Genomic DNA, 25,581 nt, shown 5'->3' with positions numbered 1-25,581 from the left:
GCCCCCGACCCCCAACCCCTCCAGTCGGCGCAACAGGATACCATGGTCGATGGTATCAAAAGCCGCCGAGAGGTCTAATAGGACCAGGATAGAGGAACAACCCCTATCTCTGGCCCTCCAGAGATCATCCACCAACGCGACCAAGGCCGTCTCCGTGCTGTGCCCAGGGCGGAAGCCGGACTGGCGCGGGTCTAGATAATCATTTTCCTCCAGATGTCGTGGAAACTGATAAGCCACCACACTCTCTACAACCTTCGCCAAAAAGGGAAAGTTGGAGACAGGACGATAATTGGCCAGCTCCGTAGGGTCCAGGGAAGGCTTCTTGAGCAAGGGTCTCACCACCGCCTCTTTCAAGGCGGCTGGAAGGGACCCCTCACCCAGCGAAGCGTTCACTAGGCCCAGGAGCCAGTCGCGTGTAACCTCCCAGGATGCCAGTACAAGCCAGGAGGGACACGGGTCCAGTAAACATGTGGTAGGTCGCAGTCGTCCACGCACTCTGTCCAAATCCTCGATGGCAACCAAGTCAAACTCCTCCCAGATAGGACTCTCAAGACTCGCCACGGACGCCTCTGCAGGACCACTGGAAGGGACCCAATCCTTCCGGATTTGAGCGATTTTATCCTGCAGGTATTTCCCAAATTCCTCTGCCCTACCCTGTAAAGGGGCCTCCTGCGGCCTCTGAAATAAGAGGGAGCGGGACACCCGAAACAGGGCGGCAGGGCGGTTCTCTGCGGATGCAATGAGAGTGGCACAATATTGACGTTTGGCCACTCTCAATGCCACAAGGTACGTCCTTAAATGGGCTCGTACCTGTGTTCGGTCAAATTCGGAACGGGAGGATCTCCAACGACTCTCTAGGCATCTCTTGTGGCGTTTCATCACCCTTAGCTCCTCGGTGAACCAAGGGGCCAGGGTGGAGCGTTGCCGCCGGAGAGGCCGCAAAGGCGCCACCCAGTTCAAGGCCCCAGTAGTCGCATTGTTCCACGCGACCACCAGGTCCTCTACCCGAGGGCGGGTCAGGGCCGCAGAAGGTGGCCCAAGCTCCATCTGGAACCTATCTGGCTCCATCAGGCGCCTGGGGCGGAACCATCTAGTATTTTCCGGTTCCGCCTCCCCGCAGCGGGGGGTAGCACCAGGGAAGTCAAGTCGGAGGAGTGAGTGGTCTGACCATGACAGGGGAGTGATGGTTAAGTCCCCTCCTCCCAGATCACTCAACCACTGGCCAGAGACAAAAACAAGGTCCAAGGTGTGCCCTCCCTCATGTGTCGGGCCCTGAATCAGTTGAGTCAGGTCCATGGCTGTCATGGAAGCCATAAACTCCCGAACCCCCTCGGATGCTTCTCCCACCGATGGCAGGTTAAAGTCCCCCATCACTAAAAGTTTGGGGGTCTCAACCGCCACCGATGCGATCAGCTCGAGGAGTTCGGGCAGGGCCGCTGATGTATAGCGAGGAGCCAGGTATACTATCAGCAGGCCCAACTGTCTCCTAGGGCCCCATTTCACAACAAGAGATTCACATCCGGACGTCTGTGGCACAGTGGACTCCCTCGGCTCTAAGTCCTCCCGGATAATCACTGCTACCCCACCGCCCCTTCCCTGGGCCCGAGGTTGGTGAAATGCTCGATAACCTGGCGGGCACATTTCCACGAGGGGTAAACCTCCCTCGTGGCCCAGCCAGGTCTCCGTTATTCCTGCGAGGTCCGGCTCCCCCTCTGAAATTAGATTGTAGATGAGGGGGGCCTTGTTAACAACGGACCTCGCATTGCATAGCACCAGCCTCAGGCCCTGGGTCTGGAGCTCCTGACCACCTAGCATGCGGGGGTTGGTACAAGCGACCGGGTGTAACCAGCACCCACGGTCTCCCAACTGACTGCAAGTTTTCAATCTGTCCTCGTATCTGCCCCTCCCTACGACCGTTGGAATCAAAAGGCCCTGCACAGGAATGACAACCTCCCCCTCCTCTTCCCTACCGCTCCCTCTGCTCGTGACCACACCTAGAGACCTGGCTCTGTCCTCGCTCCTGACCTGACCCACCCACCCCCCAACCCCGGAACCCCTATGCAATTTTAAAAAACAATTAATTAAAAAACCCCTAACTCTCCATTAGGTTACGGCCCTTAATATGCTTACTAGAAAAATAACCCTATCAATGACTTTCAAGAAAAAAAAATGTGTTTAGAACATTTGTATGATATTTCTGTTCCACAACTCTGCATTCTTACACAATCAGATCCTTTATTTAAAATACACCTGCAGAAGCCTGGTGGCACATATGCACATTCCCTCTGGATCAAAGTAAATGTGTAATTCGCTATATTTATTTTTCTGCCTTGAGAGCTTGTTCACACCTAAATCAAAATACTGTCTCTATTTGTACACGAGAATGTTGATGAGGGAGTTGTCACGATAACAGTAGAGCACTGCCACCAAGTGATGAAGTGATCTAAGTATCTGGCATATTAAATGGAAATCTGTCGTATTACATAGGTTATAAAAGGGAAGAATGTTATGATTTTTGTCTTATTACACTTTCCTTTCTGAATTATTTAATTGTTCTAGTACAAGGATATCAAGCTCAAGGCCCAGGGGCCGGCTCCAGCTCCTGGGGTTCTTAAATCTGGCCAAGGGGTCAGCCTTGAAATAGCAAAGGACCAGCCTGCGGTGCTTCTGCTAGCAAAAATGGGGTGGGGGTGCAGGATGCCCCCTGCACCCCATTTTTTGCCTGGACACCCTGCCGGCCAAACCAGGATGCGGGGGGCCACACTGCACCCTGCACCCATTTTGCCCTGCAGGTTGCTGCAGGAGGCATCCATTCTGTCTCTCCCACCCGTCCCGCAGAGGAGAACTGCTCTTACCAATGCTGATCTGGGCCCTCGAAGAAATCCAATTTGACATCCCTGTTCTAGTAGAAAGCTGTGCTGATAAAACCTAGCAGGTCCCATTTTGTAAATTCAGAATACAGTTTCTTTTCCTAAGTGGGTCAAAGAAACTCCTATTCCGTATGTCTCATATTTTGCTTTGCTCCCCCCCCCCCCCTTTACAGTGTAAAACAGCAGCAGCAGCAACACTGATACTGTTTTGATTGGATGTTTCTTCATTAGTTCCAGCTCGGTCTGTTCCAAACTGAACTTCATCTCATTCACTCTTCTTATCCTAGACAATCAAATTTGTGATCAAACATTCCCCCACTTTCCTCTCTTTTACTTTCTAAATCAATCCCCCCCACTTTTTTTTTTTTGCTTCAGTTTCTGAAAAATTGCAAGGATACAAGGACATCTAACTTTGAACTCTTTGGATTTCAAAGAGCTTGAAAAGGTTGCTTTGGTCACCTTGATTAATGCAGTCTTTTCTTGGTGGTCCTTCATCCCCCTTCACACACTCACATCCATTTACTTTCATTCTATTGCCAAGATTCATCCGTCATTATTGTGATCAATTGCCCTCATTCCGCAAATTCTGTATTGATTTCCTCATGATTCTGTGCAAATGTCTTGTTCTTTCCTATCCATGGATTTGTCCTTCTTTCCTCTTCGTGCTTGCATCCTATTTTTAACAGAGACCATCACTTTCCTAGCTCCATCAGGCTTCCAGAGATTCTCCATTCCCAAAAATCTTGGAAAGATATCCAAAGGTATCTTTCAGAGCAACCTAGTAGGCCACATATCTGTCTATCTGTGAACACAAAGGAGGGGAGATATAACGGATGTCATATTGCAGATTATAACTAAAATGAAGAATCATTAACCAATTGATCACCATCGCTCTTTTTCCTCCAAAGAGACAAAGATTTGGGAGTGATACTGGAAACAATAAATAATATAGGAAAAATAAAAATGGTATCATGCATTAAACAGATCCTTTCAACAGCTTAATTTGACTTTAAAAATACAATTAGGAGTTTTAAAAGATAACAACAAGATTGGGCATTCAATTTAAAAAATATACGCCAGAGGACACAAATGAGTATTATACATACCCATATGTCGTAGTATTATACATACCCATATGTCGCTGTACAAAGAAAGAAAAATGAGCATTTGAACCAGGAAATATTTATTATATTTACACAAAAATTAGGTTGATGCTGCCTTTTTCTAAAGTGACAAAATTACCTGGATATACTACTGTATTTATTCATTTATGAAACAAAAAGGCAACTTTCATGAAGCTAGATTTACAGGAGACAATCATGAATCTTCTTTCTAAAATGATTGCTAGTTCAGTATTAAGCACAGTAAATTTGAAAGCAGGAAGTGCTGCTGATTTTACTGGGCTCGTTTCCAATTAGGTTCACTTAGGATCACAAATTTTATGATGCTGTTACCAAAAGAACTTATCTGCAGATGGTACTCATGCTAGCTCTTTTTTAGAGCAGCCGTGTTTGGTCCTTCTGAAAAATAACTGCTATCCACATTAAACAGAAGTCTGGCTGCATATACATGAACGTATATGTATACGTCGTATACATAAAACAGAAGATAGGAACTAATAAGAAGTAATACAAAGTTTTTAAAAAAGAGAAAAAAGGGAAAGAAAAAAATGGGGGGTGGGGGAGAAAAGTGCAAAAACAAGAAATAGAAATAGAAAGAAATGGCTTCTGATTTCCTTTACAGCAAGTATAATTTCAAATATAAACTTACCTCTTCTGCTATGGTTACAAAAACAAACCCCCTTTTTTCTATTATCTATTTTTTTCTTAATCATCAAACCAATAAGTAATATGCTTGTTGTTGTTTTTTAAATTTCATGCATAAAATCTATATGGGACTTCCAGTCAACAATAAATGTAGATAATTCCTTTCTCTAATGAAGGAGGCCAATTTAGTCATCTCTGCAAATTCCATCATCTTGATATTGAAATTATGAGTAAGGTTTCAGGGATAAAGTTCTCACCTAAAATTGAGAACCAAAACTTTTATCAAAAACAGTGATGTCTCTCCTTTCCCTTCCCTACTCTTGTGATAACATCATTACATTTTTAAACAAAAGATTAAAAAGTAACAAAAACTAATATTTAAAATGAAAATAAATTAAGGTGGAAGGGAGGGAGGGAAAATGCAGAAAACAGAAAAATAAAGAAATGGCTTCCAATTTTCTTTTACAACAGTTATCAGTATAAATTTAAATTAAGCTCTTCTTCTATGGTTAAAACATATTCATTTTTTCTATCATCTGCTTTTTTTTAGTTATCAAAACCATGTAATCATAATTTCATTTTTTTGAGTTTCATCCTAAAAGTCCAAAAGGAGTATCCAGTCACCATTAAACTGAATTAGTATATTTTGCCTAATCAATCTCTAATGCAATTTAGTCAGTCTGTCTATCAATCGATCTATCAATCTATCAATCTATCAATCTTGTATCATCATCAGGAGGAGCTTCCGGGGGCAATGGCGGACCTTCCCAGAGCTCCGTGAACGATGGGGCTCCCTGGCAGGGATAGCGGGCGTTTTCGGCCCCCGCCGGTCATTCTGGGGGTCTAGAATTGTTAAGTGGCAACCCTGGCCTTCATTGAGAACAGCTGGGACCCGGGGGAACCAGACAGCCAGGAGGACGGGAGATGGAGGATGGTGGCTAAGAGGCGAGAACGCAGAGGCTGGGCCGTGGCAGCGGAATAACAGTAAGAACAGTGGAGGAGGTCTGCGTGGCTGCCAGGGCGGCGGGACAGCGGAGGAGCGATTCCGTGAGGAGAGCGAGTCGGTGAGAAGAACGATGTGGGAGGAGAGCTACATCTTGGGAGACCGGGGCCGCTGGACACGCCCGGTCGCTTGTACCAAGACCCGCAGTCTAGGTGGACAGGATCGGCAGAGCCTGGGCCTTAGGCTGATGTTATGTAATGCGAGGTCTGTGGTTAACAAGGCCCCCCTCATCAGTGACTTGATCACAGAGGGGGAGCCGGACCTCGCAGGAATAACGGAGACCTGGTTAGGCCCGGAGGGGGGGTTGCCCCTCGGGGAAATGTGCCCTCCAGGCTACCGTGTATTCCACCAGCCACGGGCCCAAGGTAGGGGCGGTGGGGTAGCGATAATCATCCGGGAAGATTTGGCACCGAGAGAATTCACTGTGTCGCAGATATCTGGTTGTGAGTCTCTGGGCGTGAAATGGGGCCCAGGGAGACAGTTGGGCCTGTTGATAGTATACCTGGCTCCCCGCCATACATCAACGGCCCTGCCCGGGCTCCTCGAGCGGATCGCGGAGATGGCGGTTGAAACCCCCAAGCTATTAGTGATGGGGGATTTCAATCTGCCGTCGACGGGAGAGGCATCCGAGGTAGCCCGGGAATTCATGGCTTCCATGACAGCCATGGATCTGACTCAAGTAGTTCGGGACCCCACACACGAGAGAGGCCACACACTGGATCTTGTGTTTGTCTCTGACCAGTGGACGAGTGATCTGGGAAGAGGGAATTTAGTCATCACGCCCCTGTCATGGTCAGATCACTCACTTCTCCAGCTGGACTTCCCTGGCGCTACTCCCCGCCGCGGGGAGGCAGAACCAGATTGTCCCAGATGGTTCCGCCCCAGGCGTCTGATGGAACCAGATAGGTTCCAGGCGGAGCTTGGGCCACCTCCTGCAGACCTGTCCCGCCCCCGGGCAGAGGACCTGGTAGCCGCGTGGAACAATGCGGCCGCCGGTGCCTTGGACCAGGTTGCGCCTTTGCGGCCTCTCCGATGGCAATGATCGACCCGGGCCCCCTGGTTTAACGGGGAGCTAAGGGTGATAAAACGCCACAGGAGACGCCTAGAGAGCAAGTGGAGATCCTCCCGCTCCGAATCCGACCGAACACAGGTAAGAGCCTACTTAAGGACCTACCTTGTGGCAATAAGAGTGGCCAAACGTCAGTATTGTGCCACCCTTATAGCGTCTGCAGAGAACCGCCCTGCCGCCCTGTTTCGGGTGACCCGCTCCCTTCTGTCACAGGGGCAGCGGGATCCCCCATTGCAGGGCAGGGCAGAGGAATTTGGGGAATACCTGCAGGATAAAATTGATCAGATCCGGAGGGGATGGACCCACTCCAGTGCTCCAGGGGGGGTGTCCAAGGCTAGTCTTGAGAGACCACGCTGGGAGGAGTTTGACCCTGTTGTCACTGAAGATTTGGACAGGTTGCGCGGGCGACTGCGAGCCACCACATGTTTATTGGACCGTGTCCCTCCTGGTTGGTACTGGCTTCCTGGGAGGGCTCATGAGGCTGGCTACTGGGACTGGTGAACGCTTCGCTGAGTGAGGGCCTTTTACCAACCGCCTTGAAAGAGGCGGTGTTGAGACCCCTGCTCAAGAAGCCTTCTCTGGACCCAAAGAAGCTAGCAAATTATCATCCTGTCTCCAACCTTCCTTTTTTAGCGAAGGTTGTTCAGAGTGTGGTGGCTCAGCAGTTCCCGCGTCACCTGGGGGAAGCTGATTATCTAGACCCGCGCCAGTCCGGCTTCCGACCCGGTCACAGCACGGAGACGGCCTTGGTCGCGTTGGTGGACGATCTCTGGAGGGCAAAGGATGGGGGTTGTTCCTCCATCCTTGTCCTATTAGACCTCTCGGCGGCTTTCGATACCATCGACCATGGTATCCTATTGCGCCGTCTGGAGGGGTTGGGGGTCGGAGGCACCGTGTTACGGTGGTTCCGCTCCTACCTCTCTGGCCGGACGCAATGTGTGTTGGCAGGGGAGCAGAGGTCGACCCCGAGGCCCCTTACTTGTGGGGTCCCACAGGGGTCAATCATCTCGCCTCTCCTGTTCAACACATATATGAAGCCGCTGGGTGAGATCATCCGTGGTTTTGGGGTGGGATACCATCTGTACGCTGATGACACTCAGCTGTATATTTCCACCCCAAACCACCCCAACGAGGCCGTCGAAGTGATGTCCCGGTGTCTGGAAGCCATACGGGTCTGGATGGGTGACAACAGGCTCAAGCTCAACCCCTCCAAGACAGAGTGGCTGTGGCTTCCGGCTTCCCGGTTCAACCAGCACATTCCATCGCTGGCCATCGGGGATGAGCAATTAGCCCCGGTGGAATGGGCCCGCAATTTGGGCGTCCTCCTTGATGCCCGGCTGGCTATGGAAGATCATGTGGCAGACGTGGCGAGGGGGGCGTTCCACCAGGTTCGCCTGGTGCGCCAATTGCGACCCCTTTTGGACCGGGAGGCCTTGCGCACAGTCACTCACGCGCTGGTGACGTCTCGCCTGGACTACTGTAATGCTCTCTACATGGGGCTCCCCTTGAGGTGCACCCGGAGACTGCAGTTGGTCCAGAATGCAGCCGCGCGGGTAATTATGGGGAGATCGAGGTTCTCCCATATAACACCTCTCCTGCGCGAGCTGCACTGGCTTCCTGTGGCCTACCGGGTGCGCTTCAAGGTGTTAGTCACCATCTTCAAAGCGCTCCATGGCACAGGGCCTAGTTATCTGCGGGATCGTGTCCTGCCCCATACATCCCTGCGACCCATTCGCTCACACACAGAGGGACTCCTCCGAGTGCCGTCCTCCAGAGAGTGTCAGAGGGCGGTGCCCAGGAGTAGGGCCTTCTCTGTGATGGGCCCTACCCTTTGGAATGACCTCCCCCCAGACATTAGGACAACAACCGACCTCCGCTCCTTCCGTATGAAACTGAAGACCTACCTGTTTCGACTAGCCGGCCTGGCATAACTCTACAACTTCTCCACCCCTTGGTCATTTTTAACTGTTAATTTTAGTTTTTAAATTTTTAATGTTATTGGGGTTTTAACTTTTTCTAAGCATTGTAATTTATTTATTTATTTTTACCTCCTCTATATGATACTGTTTTGATTGTTGCTTTTGTACGTCGCCCCGAGTCCCTGTGGGGAGAGGGGGCGACTAATAAGTTCAAATAAATAATAATAATAATAATAATAAATAATCATCTATCTGACTTAAACCTTACAGGATTTTTAATGTTTTCCTTTTCTCTAACTTTCACTAGCTCCTTGCATAATAAATAGCTTCTACAGTATCTTCTTTGAAATCAGCAATCTCATTGAAAGAGATAAGTGAGCCTACTTGGGCTTGAGTACTGAACATTGAGAATTAAGCATTAATTAAGATGCATGAGGGGCTGGCATAAGAAGAGGTGTTGACTTATTCTCCAAAGCTCCTGAAGCTAGGACAAGAAGCAATGGGGGAATGCTTGTTAAAGAGAGATCCAACCTGGAACTAAGGAGAAACTTCTTCTGACGGTGAGAACTAATCCACAGAACAGCTTGTCTCCTGGAGTTGTGGGGATTCTTGCTGGAGATTTTAAAGAAAAGATTGGAAGACCATTTGTCCAGGATGATATAAGGTCTCCTGCCATGGGCAGGGGGTTGGACTAGAAGACCTCCAAGGTCCCTTCCAACCTTATGATTTTATTCTTTCTTTACCTTCTGGCCATCCTGATAGCTATAAAAAGGCCAAAATACAGAGGGCAGGAAGACCTTCCCACTCTCTGATTCTTGCAGAGAAATCTTCTCTGAAACATGGGGATATTTCTCTCTGAGTTTTGCTCATTAAGTGAACGATGACAAATGCAGCTCTACTTCCAAAAGAACATGAGAAAGCACACTACTACTAAATCCCATTAAATAATTAATGATGAAGACAGGGATTTGGCAAGAGGGCGCAATTGCTCAGGAGTTAAAGATGCTAAACTTTTCAGCTGCAAAGCTGACAGCCTCCGTTCAAAATCCGAGCACTGCGTGACAGGATGAGCTCCCATTACTTGCCACAGCTCCTGCCTAGCTAGCAGTTCGAAAGCATGCAAACGTGAGTAGATAAATAGGTACCACTTTGGTTGGAAGGTTAAAGTATTCCGTGTGCCTTGTAATCTAGTCATGCTGGCCATATGACCACAGAAATGTCTTTGGACAACACTGGGTCTAAGAAAAGGAGATAAGTACCACTGCCTATGGTTGAAAACATCTGGTCAGGGGAAACCTTTGTCTTTTTAGGAATTGGCAATTTTGACACCCTAGAGCAGGTGTCGAACATGTGGCTTATAGGCCGGATTTGGCCCGCAATAGGCCCAGAGTTGTCCCATGGGGCTGTCCTTGGGATGGTGAGGAACTGGCCCACGCCACCTCAGCCCTGGCCCACCCTGCCCCTGCCCACCTAGTCAGCCATGACAACCAGGCCCTACCCACCCAGGCCCACCAAGGGCAAACAAAATCCTGATATGGCCCATGATGGGATTGAATTTGACACTCCTGCCCTAGAGCCATGTGCAACCCCCTCAGTTCTTCGGATAAACTCAGTGAAATCTCCCTTCCTTTTGAGGTAAGGAATACAGAAGACCAAAAAATAAATAAAGCTCTAAAGTAGTCTTTTGTTTTTTTTTAAGTTTCCAAAACCTAGGATAAAATGATAAATTTCCCCTCTCCAATTACATAGTAGAGATCTTGCCACTTTAGATCAGTGTTTCTCAAACTTGGTGACTTTAAGTCCTGTGGACTTCAACTCCCAGAATCCCCCAGCCAGCATAGCTGGCTGGGGAATTCTGGGAGTTGAAGTCCACAGGACTTAAAGTCGCCAAGTTTGAGAAACACTGCTTTAGATCCTCTCTTTAGCCCTCCCAGAAAAAAATAACTATGCAACCACCCAACACTGAAAAAATGTGCACCCTTGCTGTAGGTATAGAAAACAGAGTGCTCAGTTTGAATAAAGAGGTGACATATAAATTGAATAAATTGTCATAGCAGTACAGCAAGGTGATGAAAGATCAGCTGGGTATAACAGCCTAGTACCATTTTCCACCTATTATTAGTTTGTGTCACTACTCAAATCTTAACACTCGAGGCCATTTTGTTGGTAATGAAGTATATCTTTTTGCTATCTATGCACCATTCTCATTTTTAATCAAGCGTGTCTGTGTAAAAGGTAAAGGTAGAATCCCTGTGGATTTTACTCAGCTAGTCATTGCCAATTTTGGAAGACGGTGCTCGTCTCTGTTTCAAAGCCATTCAGCCAGTACTGTCCAAAGGCATTTCCGTAGTCATATGACCAGCATGATGTCACAGAGCGATGTTACCTTCCCACTATAGTGATACCTATTTATCTACTCGCATTTGCATGCTTTCAAACTGCTAGGTTGGCAGGATCTGAGGCGAGAACGGGACCTCACCCCATTGCGTGTAGCTCAGGTTTCAAACTTAGGCTGCTGGCTTTCCAGCCAACAAGTCCAATGCCTTAATCACTGAATGTGTGTATGCACTGTGTCGCTCACTCCAGTGTGTGTGTGTGTGTGTGTGTGTGTGTGTGCGCGCGCGCGCATATATTTGTAGTCTGTTCTTCATCCAAGCAAGAGTTATATAACTCATATGAAGGAATCCATATTTTGGCCAATTTAATAAAACATGAAGGATTTACCTTAGAGATTGAAAACTCTTTTCAAAGGGAATTGTATTTAGACCACCAGTAGAAAATGCTTTATTAACACGTTTAAATATACTAATTTTAAAACCTGAGTTAAAATGCTACTTTCAAATAAACAGATGGTTACCCCTTGCCCAGCTGAGTGATGCTTTACATAATTTAATATCTCAAACTAAGGTTCGGCTTTAAATCCTCAGTCTTGACAACCTAGTTAATTCTATTTTTTTATCATAATGCTTTTCACAATAAGTAGAATTTAGAGAACGCAAGAGTCAGTTATCATCCAAATCTGTGGAACCCATCTAGAGCCTTCACTTAAACCTTTACAACTTCATTTTTCATAAGGTATGAATTCTGACAAACTATCAGAGGTTTGGTTACTGGGTTAAAATTGAAAAGACTTGGCCTAAAACTTAATGTTATCTATTCATGATTCCAGTAACTTGGAACCATGCACTATCACGCATAATCAATTCCAAGATTCATAAAAATAGAAATAGAAGCTTGGTAGGTAATAATATAGCCTCTAATGACTGCAGAGTGTGATCTGTAGAATGGTAATAGAAGTCGGGATGATTTTTGATTGGACTGTCAGTCATCATGTCTGGACATCCTGCAACATCTTTAATAGTACGGCCATTATTAATGCAAGATACTCTGTGATTGGTTTTAGTTCATGCTACTTCTGATACTCACATTGACAGAAGAAGAAATGGGAGATTTATCCTACTTTCCTACTTTATCTTGCTTGCAAGATAAAAATAATCGAACTACTTTAATAAACATTATAACAGCAAATTTATCTATGTATTTATTCACTGATTTTTACTCCATCTATAGCAGCGATGGCAAACCTTTTTTGGCTCGCGTGCCATAAGTGGGGGGAGCACAGGGGGGTCATGTGCAGGCGTGCCACACTCATAATGCAATGCGCGACCCCCTGTGTGCATGCGCGCACTACAGGCGCAAAGCCCCCCCATTTTTGCTTACTTTTTTGGCCCTCCCCAGGCTCCAGAGGCTTTATAGGAGCATGGGGAGGGCGAGAACAGTCTTCACAAAAACTAGATCAGGCTGAGATTTACTGTCTGGCCCTTAGTCAGATAGGAAGTGTTATGTTCAAATGGGAATTCGAACTTGGGTCTTCATGTTCCAGTCGGACTCTACTTAAATATTAGTAGCATCCAGGGTTGAAATCAACTTACCTTCACTACCAGTTTGCAAATGTGAGTGCACATGCCACCTCCGCTCATGCGCAGGACCTTCCGCACATGAGCAGAACATCAAAAACGGGACATAATGATGTCCAGGCAGGTGGGCGGAGCCTCCCATCGCCACTGCTACCGGTTCGCCCAAACTGGATAGAACTGGCTGAATTGCACCACTGGTAGCATCCCTAAGGAACAGTGAAGGGAAGACATCTTGGGAAACAGAAGCATTGGTTCAGCCCCACAACCAGGACTCTATGACAATTAAAACTGCCGCCTGAAAGAAATGTCTGTTATTTCAGTCAGATAGGAAACAGAATGGCTCCCACATTCTGCATTTCTATTTAAATTGTAGTCCTTGTCTGTAAATGAAACCCCAAACATTTAGATTAACATATGTGTATTTTATTCCAATGCAACCTTTTTTTTCCCCCTTTCATTTTTCCCTTTTATGAAATGTGTTAACAACCATTCCACACAAGAAAAGACTCAGGAGGGGCATCATGAACTCCTCCATTCCTACAAAGTTCAGAGGGAACTCAAGGATTAATGAATATACAGTTATTCATGGGCAACCCTGGCCAATTACCAACCACTTCCGTTTCCTTTGTATCTGAATCTGGGGGCCCACTTGTTTTTCTCCCACCCGAGTATATTTCTGACATCTTTCCCTATTAGAATTCTGCACCAAAATTAACCTTGTCTAACAACAATCCAGCCTTGTTGCTGAGGAATGTTCCCACGTCATCTGTGTGTCATGACAACAGATGACAGGAACGCTGTGATTCGGGATTCAGTGTGTGTTCTGCTCTCTCCCGCTCTCTCTTTTTTTTTAAAGCAGCTTTAAAAAGAACCCAGCACAAAAGTGAACACTGAGTGATGCAGTGCTGAGCTATTGAAATCACCCAAGCAGGTAAACCTGCCCACAGCTCTGAGACAAGAATAAGCAGAGTGGGTGATACTTCCTGTCGAGTTGTGGGGTGGGGGAGGATTTGCAGGAAAAGGCACTTCCAGGGAGAAAAAAGGCAGCCAGGGACCCAGTGGAAAAACACCGGGCAGAAGAAGGAAAAATATAGAAGTGATCCTCACCCCTTAGAGGAAAAATACAAAGTAGCTGTGGGGAATCGAGCCAATTGAACAAATATCAGTGGCAATATAGACCACTTTAAGATCTTTCTCTTGACTTTGCTGGGGCCAATTTATCTCTTTATAGCACTCTGATCATCTGTTTTGGAAAGGGAGAAATATCAGACTCTCTCTCCTTTCCAGACGATGTGCAATTTAAGTTGAAATCCCGTAGAAGGTGACCTATGTTGCCCACCCTGGATGCCTCCCTGCCCCTTTGCCTTTCCCCATCTGTGCTTCTTTTCCATCCAGGTCTGGAAAAGCTCAGAACTGCTTCTACGGCTTTTTACCTCTACAGTCCTGAAATTGGAAGGGACATCCCAGCCCTGGACTGTATTTTACAACTAAAAGCTTTGTGGCCACAAAGATCGGAAGTGCAGAAATGCAGAATGATAAAATGGGGAAAGATACAGCCACCATATAAAAAGAGCAAAAAAGGCTCTCTTTCTGGACACCTGGAGGCAATTCTTAATCATTGCAGATGAATTGGCAATTGAGTAATTCCATACTTACTTCGGTGTATGCTCCTCTGTTCTGATGTGAGATGCCTCCATGTTTCCAGTGTCTTTTTCCCCACTTAGAACTGAACCTAGAAGGACGTTTCTTTCAACACATGCAGATGGCCTACTGTGAATGTTCATTTACTTTGAGCCGGTTTGGTTTTAATTTGTACGGTGTCGGCCATAATATAATAGCACCACCCTAAATTCCAGTTGCTATTCCTTTCTCTTGCAGATTTATCACTAGATGTTTCCCACTTTACTTCAGTCCAAAGGTTTGGAAATGGAGTATGCCAAACCATTGCTTTTGCTGTGGAATTTTCTGCTCTCCTACAATGCCAGATATCTGCTGGTGTACTGGAGTTAACTCAAGGCAGATAACCTCTGGATAATATTGAATTGACTTGAGAACTGCCTTTAGTGCCATCTATGGGCAGAAAGATAGAATAGAAATCCAATAAATAAATAAATAACCAACCATGAATTTGTGCAACCATAGCAATAGTACTTAGACTTATATACCGCTTCACGGTGCTTTACAGCCCTCTCTAAGCAGTTTATAGAGTCAGCATATTGCCCCCAACAATCTGGGTCCTCATTTTACCCACCTCGGAAGGATGGAAAGCTGAATCAAACCTTGAGCCGGTGAGACTCGAACTGCCAAATTGCTGGCAGGCGGCAATCAGCAGAAGTAGTCTGCAGTACTGCATTCTAATCCTCAATTTACAATTGAGCCCAATATTTCTTTCACTCAGGGGGACATTTGTTAAGTAAATCTTGCCCCATTTTACAACATTTCTTCCCACAGTTGTTAAGTGAATCACTGCAGTTGTTAAATTAGTGATATGGTTGTTAAGTGGATCTAGCTTCCCCATTGACTGTGCTTGTCAGAAGATCGCAAAAAGTGACTACGTGACCCTGGGACATTGCAACCGTCATAAATATGAGTCAGTTTCCAAGCAGCTGAATTTTGATCACATGACCATGTGAAAAAGGGTCATAAGTCACTTTTTTTCAGCGCTGTTGTAATTTTGAATGGCCACTAAATGAATTGCCATAAATCGAGGACTACCTGTATCCAGAGTCATCTTATTTCAGAAAACAATTAATATGGAGAGCACCAATATTTTTTAAAAAAAATCTCTCTTGAACTTATCATAATGGAATTAATGATTTTTTAAAAAAAAAATCCAGTTTATCTTGGAATAAATTTTTAGATCTCCCAACAGCATTGCTACTCTTAGGATAAAACCTTCTGTTTCAGTTTCTTTTCACGCTGGAGTACTCTACGTTTTATGTGCCTTAGAAGTCTGGATGATAGGATGACCATCACACCCTGAAAACTTGAACAAATCAAGGGGAGTTAAGGTACACTTTGTGCCTACTAGGCCATCCTTGACCTAATGTGCTAATGGGAAAGTTTGCAAGGAACATGTAACTGTATTCATCTAAGTGTTATTACAGGTTGTCCGCAGTTAATGACCATTTAAACTTCTGATGCTGTGGAACAAATGGTGCTCACGAATGGTCCCCGCAGTTTTGGCTTTCGCAACATCTCCATGAGTCAAATGATTGTGATCTAGGAGCTTGGCAACTGGTCCAGATTTCCAATTGTCAAGGATTTCCAATTGTCATGTAATTGCAATCTGTTATCTTCCCTGCCGGGTTCCCACAAGCAAAGTCAGTGGGGAAGCCAGCAGAAAGTTATAAATTGTGATTATATCAAGTCCTCAATTAATAAGCTACATAGTCCTCACAAGGATGGCCAAAATTGCTGTCACTAAGTGCCATGACCATAGTTTGTTGCACTTTACAATGGCCTCGCTTAGTGATGAAAATTCAGATCCCAATTACCATTATTAAGTGAGGAGTGTACAAGCCTTTTGTTTAAATCTCCTGGCTCTGCAATATTATTGATCACTTAAGATACTGTAAAACCATTTCACTAAAATGGTTAGAGCTTTTTTGCAGACCTATTCATTCATGCAAGAAGGCTGGAGTTTAAAGGGACGTGGCAGGAGATCAACTGACCTCAAATGGGCAATATAAATACTTTATCATTTTATTTGGTTTCCTCTAGGGCCACCCATAGACAAAGCCCAACCATCTTGGGGAGATGGTCACCTTCGGGGAGAGGGGGCGGTCTATAAATCTAATAAATAAATAAATAAATCTTCTCAACTTTGTTGTTGTTGTTAGTTGCAAAGTCACCCATCGTGACCCCAGGATAATGTTCCTCCAGGCCTTTCTGTCCTCTGCCATCCTCTGGAGTCCATTTAAGCTCACACCTACTGCTTCACCTCATTCTCTGTCATCCCCTTCTTCTTTTGCTCTCAATCTTTCCTAGCATTAGGCTCTTCTCCGGTGTGTCCTTCCTTCTCATTAGATGGCCAAAGTATTAGAGTTTCATCTTCAGAATCTGGCCTTCTAAAGAGCAGTCAGGGTTGATCTCCTCTAGGACTGACCGGTTTGATCGCCTTGCAGTCCAAGGAACTCACGGCAGTCTTCTCCAGCACCATAGTTCAAAGGCCTCAATTCTCTGGCGCTCAGCCTTTCTTATGGTCCAACTTTCACAGCCATACATTGCAACTGGGAAAACCATAGTCTTGACTATACACACTTTTGTTGGCAGGGTGATGTCTCTGCTTTTTTGTATGCAGTCTAGATTTGCCATAGCTTTCCTCCCCAGAGCAATCATCTTTTAATTTCTTGGCTGCAGTCTCCATCTACAGTGATCTTGGAGCCCAGGAAAATAAAATCTGTCACTACCCCCATCTATTTGCCAGGAATTGACAGGGCCAGAGACCATGATCTTGATTTTCTTAATGTCTTCTCAACTAGCTTCCCTACAAAGTGAAGGTTGGAAACCGGATGAAAATGGTTAGGTCCAGTAAAGGCTTCTCGGGAGGAGATACACCATCATCCACTTTCCAACATGGAAGATAGCACATCAAGACCACAGATGGTCCTCACCATTTTCAGAGGGACATGGTTCTGATAAACATATAGGTGAGAAATCCCAAGGATCCTGTTACAGTTGTATACACCAGTCCTCTCCTCTAAAAAGAGAAGGAAAGAATTTCATGGGATTGTATCAGCTTTGCCCAACCTCATGTCTCCCCATTATGTTCCAAGTACCCATCTACCAGTGGAAAGTTTGGCCATGCTACTTATCAGTTCCAAAAGCCATGAGCACCTGCAAGACATCAGTTAGGAAAGGCTATCCTGTATTAACTAATAACTTTAGACAGACATTGTGCTTCTATAAATATTGTAGTATAACATACAATTAGTCCCTAGGATAATTAAAGAAGCTAAGAGCAGACCTTAGATCTGTCGCTCAGTTTTGAAACATATCCATAACCATATACTCATCCTTTCCATAAAAACAATTATGATTTATTACCATTTGTTTCTTGTCACATTAACCCAGATTTTTCATCTGTCCCTAATCATTCTTAGACAAGTGGATTTGATTTTTAAAGTCTTTTAATGTGATAATTTTGTAACCGTCTTTTTTTTTACATCTGTGTAAAGTTAAAATAGCCACAAAAGGAAGGAAGCAAGTTGTGAGGTAATGATATGGAAAATAAAACAAAAACAAAATGTACTGGCAAGGCCTGAATATAGTAATCAAATGCAAAAAAGGGAGAAGGAAAAGAGAAAAATTCAAGAAAAGTATGTAAAAGAAGCAAACCAACAAATTTAAAAAGGATAAGAAATAAAAAACATAATTATATTTTGATTATATTAAAATATGTTATGGTAACATAAGACGAAGGGCAGTATAAAATTGTTCCAATTAATGCTTTAATAATCCATTAACATGAAAGTTGTCTCCCCAAATTAAACCACACCCCAAACATTTTTTAAGTTTCAGAAAATTAATATTCCATATGAATGTGGAGTTCATCTTTGTATAGAGTATGACATATGCAGCAAAAAAAAATACATCTCATACATCTCTTGGGAGCCCAACACACACAGAAACTTTTAAATTAAAAATTCATAATTCAACTGGCTAGATTATCCAATCATATTTAGTATTTGTATAGGTATTTTTAGATGGGCTTAGATTTACTATGTATTTCTGGATTTGTGTGTGCGTGCTGATAAATCAAATTCACAAGAACCCTCCTGCATCTATATTAAGAAATCTGGTCTGATAACTTGTTTAAATATTATTCCAAGTAGGGAAGATTACCATATCAGTTATTTGCACCATGATGGGCTGTGACAGAGTTCTCATCTAATGAGGTTTTGTTTATGAAATCCTCTAATGAAGTTACATTGAGTATATTTTCATTCCCACTAAATTCCAGCTCTCTTTTAAAACAGTGCAAATTACCACGATTAGTATCACTCTATTTGGCATAATTCCTGCAGATTTCATCCCTTTGTTCTGTCATTTATCATCTGGAGTTTTTAGCATCGTACAGATTGATCTCAACACCCACCAATGTTCTTTAGTAAGGAGGATACTTTTTATGTAGATTGAAAATAGTAAATGAGTTCTGTGTTTTCACATTTCCTTCATTTTTTTTTGTAGCAAGATATGGGAATATTTTTTTCTGCTCCTAGCTTGATGTCATGCTTTAAAACAGGAATACTCATTCCCTCTTCCTGATTCATAATCCTCTTTTTCCAGCTTTGCAGGGTCATGTATTTTTGGTTCTGGGCTCATCCTTAAGCCACCAAAGTTTCTATCTGGGGCCCCACTTCTCTTCCCTTCTCTTTCCCTTGGAAAAGGCATCTGTACACACAAAGGGAGACATAGCCAAGGCTGTATTATGCATTAAAATGAAGAGAGTTACTCATCCAGAAACTCCATTTGGAGTTAATATCCCCATGCTTTCAGAAGAGTATTTATCAGACTTATCTTGTCCTGATGAGAACCACTGAAGATTTGCCCGTTTTGTCTTTCGTGTATTGGTGAGAATGCTTAATTTTTCATACTTGAGTGATTGGTGATTCTTGAACATCTACATGAAAGCATTGGAAAAGCTCACCTTCTGGCACATTATGCATATGTCATGAGTAGGAAAGCTACAATCCATGGGCTAGTTCCATATGGGACCAGACCAGAAATGCAGTAGAGATCTTGACCTGGTACCTGGAGTTGGCTAGATGGACATAATAGAATAATAACAGAATAACAGAGTTAGAAGGGACTTTGGAGATCTTCTAGTCCAACCTCCTGGTCAGGCAGGAAACCCTATACCATTTCAGACAAATAGTTGTCCAATCTCTTCTTTAAAACTTCCAGTCTTTGAACACCCACAACTTCTGGAGGCCAGCAATTCCAGTGCTTGATTGATCTAACTGTCAGGAAATTTCTCCTTAGTTCTATGTTGCTTCTCTCCTTGATTAGTTTCCACCCATTGCTTCCTCTCCTGCCTTCAGGTGCTTTGGAGAGTAGGTTAACCCCCTCTTCTTTGTGGCAGGCCCTTAGATATTGGACGACTGTTGTCATGTCCCTTCTAATCAGTGGTGGGATTCAAATAATTACTTAACAACCTGTTCTCCCGAAGTGGTGCGAACTGGCTGAATCTCATCACTGCTTCTAATCCTTCTTTTCGTTAAACTAGACATACCCAATTCCAGCAACAGTTTTTGTCTACTAATAATCTTTGTCTGCACTCTTTCTAGAGTCTCAACATCTTTTTTGCATTGTAGCAACCAAAACTGGATGCAGGATTCTACGTGTGGTCTTATAAAGGCATTATAAAGTGGTATTAATACTTAGATCTTGATTCTGTCCCTCTGTTAATGCAGTTTAGGACTGTGTTGGCTTTTTTGGCAGCTGCAGCACACTGCTGGCTCATATTTAAAAGGTAAAATGGAATCCCCCCAATGAAATGACTATGCAGAATCAAAATATGAGATGGTCCATTTGCAACTCTTAAAGGCATAGTGCTCCTTTAGATAGAGCTGGTTTACAACGTATTGCACCAGAATCGTTCATAGTCACTCAGCCCTTACCACCTTACACCTGGACCGTGGCAATGTGTTCTACATGGGGTTGTCCTTGAAAATCATCCAGAAACTTAAGCTGGTTCAGCATGCAATAGCCTAAACAGTTATAAATAAAGCCAAGGTTTATGGGCTGTATCAAGGCTCTGGATTGGGGGGAGGGGGTCTTAGGTGTCACAGGAGTGAACTGCCTAAATTCAATGTCTTTATCTCCTGCTGCTTAGCATTCCATATACATCTAATTAGCCATTGAGATAAGTAAATGGTTGTGTTAAGATGGCTCTTGATCTGCTCCAGCAGGGATATTTTTGTATTATTAAATAATGCAGTTCTGCCCATTTGTATGATACCAAGGCATGACATCAGCAATCTACCCAGCACCCTTTTATTGGATGCCCAAATTAACAGATGGGAAAAGTTTCCTACTTGTAGTCGCAGAAAATATTCACAGCCCCTGTTCGAGTCACAATATCTTCTGTTTTAAAAGAATCAAGCAGAAGTGATGGGAAAATGTCTAATTCAGTGTTTTATAAACTTGGCAATTTTAGCCTATATATGTGATGGTGAACCTATGGCACACATGCCAGAGGTGGCATGCAGAGCCCTCTCTGCTGAGACGTGTGCTGTCACCCCGGGTCAGATCTCCATGGCGTTTCTTTCGTGAGCTTCTGTTTCCCTGAAAACAACAAAACAGAAGCTCACAAAAGAAAAATATTTTCTCTCTTCCCGCGCTGCCGGTGTTGGGATGCCTTGCCTCCCGCCGGCCAGCTGGTCTTCAGGTCTTTGCTGCGCAAATGTGCAGCTCTGTGCACATGTCTCTGTGTTTGCACATGTCTGTGCATGTCCACGCATGCCTGCATTCATGTGCATTCATACACCTTTCAGTTTGGGAATGCACGCACACAGTTTGGGCACTTGGTGTCTAAAAGGCTCGCCCTCACTGTCTTATGAACTTCAACTCCCAGGATTCTTCAATTTTTCACATGTCTTCAACATTGGTTCTCACCCTTGGAAGGCTGTCACCAGTTAGAATTGGCCACATTGATGTGGATAAACAATCAGCTGCAGCAGCTTTTTATTAAATATTAAATATAGGTGTTCTTATTATTCTTTGCTCTTAAACATTGTATTATGTTGTGAAGCACCCTGAGTATGTGAAATGCTCATATAAATAAATAAGCATGTGACTGAGTGAAAATCTCACTTCCTCAGCCCCATCCTGCCCAAACAATAGTGGTTTTTTGTCAAAATGATGGCTGTTTCCACCCAAAACATGGCATTAGAAACACTAGAGGGCAGAAAAGAGGCAAATGTGAATTTTTTCTAAGCGCTCGGAGTTACCTAATTCCTTATCTTCAGTGTGTGCCAAAGGATAATCAACAACAAGAAAAAAAACCTTCTCCTTCCCTTTGAAGGAGGAAAAAAGTGCTTGAAGGAGTTTCCTGACCCTTAAAATATGCTGCATTCAATCTGTTTTTTCCCCCAACCAAATCCCCATGCAACTTTCTTAGAACATCTTGTTCAACATCAAAGAAGCCTCTGTAGTAAAACTCCACACACTGGCTGGGAACACAGAAACTAGAGACTTTTGGAATTCCATCATCTGCAATAGTTCCAGAGAAGAAATGCTATGACAACTAAGCAGTTATAAAACCTTGTTCCGAAAAGGCAGTGTGGGGTGGGGTGAAGAGGCATGGGCTGTTATGACGGGAATGCAAAACACAGTTCTATAAATTAGAAAGCTATGGGATAATGATCTTGTACTTTTGCTCAAGATAGGTTTGGTAAAAATTTAGGACTGCCTTTCTTTGCCATTTACAAATGAGAGGATCTGCAAAGCAAAGCCTGTTATTAACTCCCATCTGCTGGAGGAAAACTCCCACTGTTTGAGAGGCTTTCGTTACTACAAGCTATGCAAATCTGCTAACAATTCTAATGCTTATAGTATTTATCAACCACTTCATTAAAAAAGTTATTCAGGAAGTACCTCTGCAAATATGGTACAAACATTAATCCCCTCCTCTTTCTAGACTGAATGTCATGGATCCTCTGGAGACATTTTTATTTTCTTTCAAAGCACAGTATAACATTTTCTCATTTTATGTATTTCAGCAAATACATACTGGCTGCTACTCGCATTTCAGGTTAAGGATTTTAAATTCTTAGTCCATTAAACCCATATTTGATCCAATGTGCTAAAGAGTGAAAGAATGCAAATAAGAGAGAAAGTCTTGAGAAACAGTCAAATGTTGCTCTTAAATGAAATTTGCCATGAAAAGTAAAACTAAGTGGCTTGGCCCATCTTAAGAAACCAGAAGATCACGGGATGTAATAAATAATGTATTTTTGTCAGAGCATAACAAAGGAAAACTTAGAAACTAAATATTTACTTAATAATGTTTCATAAATTTTATTTGTTCCCCTCTTTTTTTCACCAGGTGATTTATCTTTAAATAATAAAATAGCAGGAAAATTGGCATTCATCTCAGAGATTTTAGACGATCTTTAAACTCCTTTGTATTTTTGTTAAAAATAACTCAGTGTAGTCTGCTTTTTATGGTGAATTCCTCACCAGCAATATACAATATTTTATCAATTATAAAACTTTTGCTAATTTCTCTATCCTCTGACTGATATTTACTTTGTATTAGTTCCTTTTTTTCTTTTCTTTTCTTTTTCTTATCTATTTTTGAAAATGATTAAAATCACTTTTTTAAAAACTTGGAATATTAGCTGACAGAATGGCCATTAAAACAAAAAGCCAGTGAAAACACAAAAACTGAACTCAGAACGAAGTACAAACACACTTTAAGTAGACTGATTTCAGTAGGCTTCCTTTGTGTTGGAATTCTGCCTGAAGTGTTAATCTTTTTTGTTGATACTGGAAATACTTAAACAATGTCCCATAACAAAAGGATGACCAACAATGGAAGAGTCAATTTCCCCATATTAATTTTTTAAAATTCAAATATTATTTCAGGATACTTATATTTTCCAGATCTATGTATGTACGTACGTACATACATACATACATACATACATACATACATACATACATACATACATACATATATATTGATGACTATGGAAGAGGTCAAAAATCATGGTTGCGCCCATGACTGTTTGATCACAGCCCTGCCTCTTTTGTGCATGTATTGTGCATACAATGCACATGAAAAGGAGGAAAAGATTTCAGCTCCACAGTTGCAATAGTCATCTTAAGGGTTTTTTTAACCTTCCCAATGCCCTTGTGGGAAACTGTTGTGTGTACACTCCCACAAGTTTCTGATGCATTCTTTTCAAATAATTTTTGACAGGCTCACAGCCCCCTCCTTTTAAAAAAAAATCAACATTCAAATCAGGTTCTGAAGTACCAGGAATAGAGAACATAATGCACTTCTCTATTGCTGTAGAGTACATGCTAAATATAGTGTGTAAATAAACATGAGAGAGAAGGGGAGAATGGAGCGTGCAACACATTTTGAAAAGCTATATCCAGTGAAAGTAGCAGAACTGTGAAAAGGTCCATGAGAATGAGCTAGTAAATCCAAAAAAGCAAGTGGTCAACGCTTTTATTGTTATGACCCAGGTCGTCTAGGCAGAGGCAAACTTCAACAGAGTCCTTTATTGCTCTGCTAATTCCACAACAAATGGCCCTGTAACAACCAATAAAGCTCCACCCCAAACTTCTCTGAAGGCAGCCACCCACAGTCCCAAAAGTAAAAGTCAGTAATTGCCAAGTCTGATTCGCAAAGGCAGAGAGGAAGTCCAAAAACCAGGTGCAAGTTCATAGGAAAAGGTCTGTTCAAGTCCTTGGGAGCTTCCTTCTTGTCTTTCAAATATCTTCATGAAAAATCTTTCCAAGTTCCCCCACCTATCTATAATCTGCCATAGACCTAAAATAATTTGACCTGCTCTGTTAATTTTATTAAAATTATTGGGCTGATGGCCAATAGCATAGTACTGAGCCTTTTTATATAATTATTTCCAACATTCCTTTGGGTTGCACAGAATCATAACTGAGGCTGCTGAGACTTGAAACCTCTGGGTTGAATTGTTCAACGATCCGTCCATTCATTTTCTTCTCTCTCCAAGTTGTTTTCCAAAGTCTTCTCCAACATAAAAGTTCCAAGGCATCAATGATCTTCCTATTCTGCTTCTTTGAAGTCCAACTTTCACTTCCTTACAGTGTCACAGAGAATACGATGGTTTACATGATTCTGATCTTTATAGACACATTATGGTCAGTGGTGGGTTCCGGATCCCGTCATAACTGGTACAATGCAATGGGGCTGGGCGTCCACCACAGGCTTGTGCACTGCACACACATACACACCCACCACCCTGCGACACTCCAGCTGCTTGGCGGAGGTTGAGCAGGCGCCATATGCTGCGCATTTGTGCGCAAATGGCCCAGTTAGCTCAAATAGAGGTAAGGAACGAGGGTGGGCAGGTGGGCCCTCCAAAGCACCATTCCGGTATGGTGGCCCCTGCTCCCAGCCGCCACCGGTACGCCCATACCGGTGCGTACTGCCCAGAACTCACCACTAATTATGGTATTTTAATATCTTTTCCAAGGCCTTCATAGCTATTCTCCCAGGATTAATCTGTGACATATTTCTTGACTGCTTGTTCCTTTACTCCTGATGGTTCATCCTAAAAGGCAGAAACTATCCAACAGTTCAGTGTGTTTATTATCAGTTCTGCGGCTGGTTTTTCCACCTGTTGTCATTAGTTTGGTCTTTATATTTCATTTTCACTTTGCTCTTTGACACTTAGTACTAAGACTTGAAGATCCATTCAGCTGTTGGGGTAGTATCAACAGTGTAGCTTAGGTTAGAAATATTTTATGAAAATGCAATGTAAATAAAAATGTAATGCCTACAATAACTGTACTATTGTCCATAGCCCCAATAACTTTAATAAAATTAACAGATCAGGTCAAATTATTTTAGATCTGTGGCAGATTATAGATAGGTAGAAAAAAGTTTTCATGAAGACATTTGGTAGACAAGAAGGAAACTCCCAAAGACTTGAACCTGCCTACATGCCAGAGTTGTCCATGTAGGTGGAACTGAGATTTGTTTTAATTAGGAATAATGCTAAAGGCAAACAAGCATTATTGACAGTCAGCCTTATAACATGGACTGGTGTAGCTAACATTTTATCCTGCACTTTAGAAAGTAGAGCAAGATGTGTAGTGCTTTCAGATGTCATATTAAGCCAGAAATCTGTATAAACTCTGGATAATGGTTTTCTATGTCCAGGTAAGCCATGATTTGTGATATTTAACAAATTTTAGATTAGGCTAGTTTTGATTTTGTTTGAAGCTGGCTTATTTGGACACACTTTAAAAATATTTCCAAGTATAGATTTAAACTAAAACTTCTCCATTACCTGCTTATATAAAGAGGGCCATGA

This window comes from Natrix helvetica (assembly GCF_964273705.1).
Source record: "Natrix helvetica genome assembly, chromosome: 2".
In the NCBI taxonomy this organism is placed as follows: Eukaryota; Metazoa; Chordata; class Lepidosauria; order Squamata; family Natricidae; genus Natrix; species Natrix helvetica.
Note: the sequence above shows the minus strand (reverse complement) of the source record.